Raw genomic sequence first — 6,000 nt, 5'->3', positions numbered from 1 at the left:
AGCCTAAGGAAAAGCTTCAAAAGGTCAAGCTGATGCACAAATAGATTAACTGCCTGCTAGAATAAAATCTAATATGCTTTAGCTAAGACAAACTCCAGTGCTCAATAACCAAACTTCACAATTTCCAGCATTTAAAAAAAAAATGTATATAAGAGAAAACAGGAAATTGGGACTTAATCAGGAGAAAAATCAATCAATACAAAAAATCTACAAAAGGAAGAGATAATGGAATTAGATTGGCAGACAAGGACTTCAAAAGTTATCATAAAAATGTCCATGTATTTGAGGGAAAACATAAATATAATGAGAAGCAGAAGCTGTAAAAAATGAAAATCTAATCAATCATATGAAGATTTATTTTTCAGTAAACCTCCCCCTCCCACACTCCCCAAAACCTGTAACTAAGTAAGCCCTGCAGCTTCTTTCTATGAAAGATATTATTTCAGGTAAGTTTCTCCTTTGGTTTCCCCATATGGAAGAATTTTTAAATGATCTTGGGGATATCATCTATATCCTGAAGGAATAAAGTGACCTTGCAGGAGCTGGGGTATCAGAGAGATGGGTAGGACTGCCAGAGAGTTCCAGCGCACTCCTGCCCAGAACTGACATTGTAGCAAATACAGGACCTGGAGGTCTGTCTCTGTGCACCTGCATCGTGGTCCATCTGAACTTGAGGTCTAACAGTTCCGAGCCTCTTACAGACAGGCTCTATCTTTTTTGTAAAGATTTATTTATTTATTTGAGGGGGTTGGGGAGCACAAGGGGAGGAGCAGAGAAAGAGAAAGTGGAAGAGCTGACTCTGCGGATCACAGAGCCAGACATAAGCCAGATCTCAGGGTCCTGAGATCATGACCATGACCTGAGCCAAAATCAAGTGTCAGTCTCTTAACCCACTGAGCCACCCAGTACCCCCAGAGCTCTTTAACTGCTGGCCATTTTATCTTTTTTTCCCTCCTTTTAACTATCCTTTGAGAGCTTTAAAGGCATTTTTTAAGGTACCCTTAACATTAAAAGAGAAACATTAATGAAAGGGAAAGCATTAACATTCAAGAGCTCATTTGAGATATTTGTGAGTCTTTAGCATGGCTATGCTGATTAGAGGTCAAATGGAGCATTTTAGGGGTAAAAGCAGAGGGCTGAACCTTCTCACCTAGCTCTGCATCCCCATCAAGGAGGTGTAGGTCAACTAGAAAGATATTCATCCCATAAACATTGCCCTCAAAGCTGAATTTTTCAGATGTGAAATCTCTCATATCATCAGCCTTTTCAAGTTTGTCCCTATGATGGAGAATGCATGGGGTTCACATTGCATTGGTTCAAAGATCACTCTGTTCCTAAAACACGACTACCAAGTGTCAGCTTTACAACTGTAACTGCTTGGACATATTTTTATTTAGAATCTTCAACTGAAAGCTCATTTATTTCTGCACTGCCCCGTGCCAGTAAGGGAATTAGAGATCCTGTTTTTAGCTATTCCCTGGATGAAGGAAAATAGAAACGTGGGTCTCAGTTGAGTGCACCAAGCTGTCATGCTTATATTTGGTGCCAGCTGGTCACCTGTTGGCAGGGCCAGAGAAGAGCCCCAGGACGAAATCCATCCTTGCCTTCTACATCCAGCTTCCAATAGAACATCTCCATCAGAATGCCCACTCCCCCTGCAAGCCACTCCACAGAAGAGGAAACCTCTCTGCTTAAGTGATGTCTAGTTATCAGCTTGTATTTTAATAAACAACAAATTAAAAACTTAAATGAACTTTAAGGCAATATCTTCTCATTATATGTTGTTCAAAGAGACACCCATCTCCTTGCAACAGAGCATGTTTTTATCTCACAGACATACAGCTGGGAAAAGCCAGGATAAGAGTGAAGACACAAACTCCAAATGATGGGGATCTTTATTCAAATACCTCCATTATCATTTCTATGGGTTTATTTTTATGCCTCAGCCATTGCACTCCTAACATCCTGCCTTCTTTCACCTACCTTAGTTCTTCCTTTGACCCTCCACAGACAGGCGAGGGAGGAAGATGGAAAGGAGAGGAAAGCTGGTCACCCGGACACTGTCATGATGATGACACATCATTAGGAACACAGCCATTTGACAGACCAGGCTGAGAATACGTCACTGATGACCTGGACAGAAGATTGTCATCTCCCATTATCATCTGAAATTTAAAAGTACCTCCTAAAAAACCGTTTGCTGCTTTGTCTGCAAAAGGTGCTCTGAACAGTAAACCAGAGACAAAACAGCCTTCAGTGGGTTGGTAGAGGACTTAAGGAGGTGTGAATTGTAATTAGCCATATGCTAGACGTTCACAGCCCAACACGAAATATGCCTGATGGTGCAGGATCTCTGTGGCCCAGTTTTATCAGGTCAAAAGCAGAATGGCTGTTCGGTGAGGAATCATCCACAAAGGAAAGTGACAACACTATTCCATTCTTCAGCTTCAAACACAACAAATGGGAGCTTGTTCTGCGTGTGCTTGTGATTGCAGCCACGTTGCTGAGTTATTACATAGACCCAACTAGAGCCCCTGGCTTGGGAGACAGGCAGGGAAGGTCTACTGAACTAATGCCCTAATCTTAACATCATTGTGGATTTGGGGACATGTTTACTCTGTTTACAGAGGAATCAGAGCACAGATGTGTTACAAAGATAATATTGTTCTGCATTAATATTTCCATGTGAGAAAAAAATGCTCAGAGATGGGACCTACCATCTGAGAGTGGTCTCTGGTAGTTTTAAAAACCAAAAAGGCACAAATTTTTGAGAACTGGGTTTTCATGTACTCTCTACCAACCCTGTGACTTTTGTGATGTTCCTTTATCATCTTAAACATATGACCTAGGGGGCGCCCGGATGGCTCAGTGATTGAGCATCTGCCTTTGACTCAGAGTGTGATCCCAGGGTCCTGGAATCAAGTCCTGAATTGGGCTCCCCACAAGAAGCCTGCTTCTCCCTCTGCCTGTGTCTCTCTTGAATAAATAAATAAAATCTTAAGAAAATATATGGCCTAATCTCTGATAGCCTTACATTCATCATTTCTATCATGTCGGGGCTGGACTTGGTGATTTTGAAAAAATAGTATTCCAAATGTGTGTATGAGTACACCCTGTCCTGTACCCTCATTTTCCTGAGAAAAACCATTCACTTGCATTAGATTTGCAAAAGGTCATGTGACTACAAAAAGGGTGATGGAAGCATCTCAGTCCTGGTAGGAGTGGAAAATGAAACTGAGAATATTCAAAATCCTGTGCTGGAATAGACGATTGACAGGAAGATCTGATTCGCTGTGTTTGGCTGTGAATAGGACATTCTCCTCATGCAAATGAAGGCTGATGAAGAGGAGTTTATATTAAAATACATTATGATCTTTTGGCTCAAATAGCTGTATGCCAGTAAACGAGGGATTCATTTGGTTCTGATGATCACGCAGATTCTTTTTGTGAATTTATGTATTACTGTAACTTTCTACTAAATGACTTTCACTACCGGGAGATAAAAGACATTTGGCTACCTTCTTCTTAAAGGAGATAAACACAGGGACAAGAGCTCTTAGACTGAAGATTGACTGGATTGCAAAGCCCCCTTTATGATTCACTTAGTCCACATTGTTAGTTTGGATTTGGGGTTGATTTCATGATCAGATATATAGAGCAAGTGTGCAATTTCCATAGTTTCCAACTCCTCCTCCCTCTCCACCCAGGCCATCCAGAATTGCAGCTAAGAAGGAAGTCTTCCCTGGAATGCAAGTGCCCAGGCAGAGGGAGAGGGAGAGGCTCTCCTGGTTTAATGCCATATTCCTCACACCCAGAACACCACCCAGTACAGAGGAGTTGCTCAGCAAGCGTTTGTCAAATGAATCTAATGCTTGCATTTTCAGAGTTTAGGATTGGCAACCTCTCTTTTCTGAGATTGAGTAGATCAAGGATCTCACCCTTGATTCTCTGAAGTCTACTTTGGCTTCCTATTTTCTGCAAGCAGCGTCAATTGTTGGTTTTAACTGGAAGATCCAGTTGTGATTAACTCTCGATATGCAGGTTATCTTCCACTTTGGGCAATACTCACCAGCTAAAGTGTGTAGGCAGTTTCAACAGCAGCCAGATTTTAATCCTGGGCACCTTGGAAGCCCTTGTCCTTGTATGGGGTAAATGTTCATCCATCCTACTGCACTGTTGTCCCAGTTTATCAACCCCATGGGTAAAGCAAATTCATCATTTCGGGCTGTACTCCCTTGTTGGCTAACTTCCATGTAAGAAATAGTAGCAGCAACCCCAGAAACAGCAACATGGACATTTGCATTAAAGTTGAGCACTTAGGAATGAATTTGTTGAATTAAATGAACATCCTATTATCTAAGCTCAGTGCCTCTTGGGACAGACAGCATGTAAAATTGGACTCTCAGCAAGCAAAACACTCTACTATCTAAATTCAAAGACAACTAATGGCAAATTTCCCTCATATTTCATATTCTACCATAACCTCCTGAATTTTAGACTTAACTCTATTCATCCTCTTTTCTTGTTTTATTTTATTTTTTTTAAGATTTTTAAAAATTTATTTATTCATGAGAGACAGAGAGAGAGAGGCGGAGACACAGGCAGAGGGAGAAGCAGGCTCCATGCAGGGAGCCGGATGCAGACTCGATCTGGGGTCTCCAGGATCACGCTGAAGGCGTGCGCTAAACCACTGAGCCACCCAGCCTGCCCTCTTGTTTTATTTTTAATTTAAATTCAATTAGCCAACATATAGTACATCATTAGTTTCAGTTGTAGAGTTCAATAATTCATCAGTTGCATATAACACTCAGTGCTCATCACATTAGGTGCCCTCTTTAATGCCCATCCTCTCTCTCTCTCTCTCCTTTTTAATTGCGAAGGTTTAAGACATGGGAATGGCCAATTTCTCCCCATTCATTTAGGTTTATTTTAGTATACGTTTGTCATCCACTCAAAGATGGTTTTAAATGACAGTTGTTGGTTTGGGAGGCTAGTTGACCGAGACATGTTCATCCCCCTGCCAATTCCATCTGCTTTTTGCTTCTCCTCCCTCAGTCCTCTTGCTCCTTCCACCCAGGAGGGAGGCTTTCTTGTGATCCGTTTATTCCCATCATATTTGCTGTGTTTATATCATCTTAATGTTGACAGAGGTATTTGTCCTTTGGTTATCTTTATGAAGGTACGTTGCTGTGAAGTACTAACAATGAAGGATTATCACAGCATGAAGGTTTATGCAGAAGGAAAAATGTTCTTCAGATTTTTAGAGAAGATAGTAATTCTCAGTACATTTAGGTGGGTCTAAACACTGATTCCCGAGGACTTAAACAACACTGGACATGCATGACCCCTGTTACCTTGCAAATTTCAGTGGCCTTTTGGGACACCAAATTACCAACAGAGCAAAAGACAGGATACAGTGGTTAGGTGCGCAGCTTTTAGAATAATAACTTTAAAAAGATTATAATGATTGATTCTATTCACCTCAGAGCTTTATATAATTTACCAAATCAAGTTTACCGTTTTTCTTCTCAGATCCCAAAAAGTATGTATTTGATAACCTATTCTAAACATTATTTTAATTTTTATTATCAAAAAAAAAAAAAAAAAAAAAAAACCTCGCGATGCTCAGATGCTCATTACTCCTGCGTGATAAAGGATAGATTCAGATTCAGGTACTATAAAAGTACGGTTGGAAAGGGCTTAAGAAAAAGAAAAATGAGAAAAAAAAAAAACAGTCAGATGGGGAAAACAGGCTCTCAAAAAGGAACTCTTTGCTAAGAGCCACAGATGCAATACCTGGAGCCTCAGGAGAGCTTTAATTAGTCCTGCTCTTTCTTCCGCGCATGCCCAGAAGCTCGGCGCGGACTGTAATTTAGGGCAAGGAAATCCAGCAGGGGCCTCGGTGGGTTAAGGGGGGAGGGCAGGATCTTAAAGGGGCAATGGCCATTTAAAAGAGCAATGCCTCTCAACAGCACCATTCCGGTCGGAGGCCCTGCAGCC

The sequence above is a fragment of the Vulpes vulpes genome, chromosome 8, assembly GCF_048418805.1.
Source record: "Vulpes vulpes isolate BD-2025 chromosome 8, VulVul3, whole genome shotgun sequence".
NCBI lineage: Eukaryota > Metazoa > Chordata > Mammalia > Carnivora > Canidae > Vulpes > Vulpes vulpes.
Note: the sequence above shows the minus strand (reverse complement) of the source record.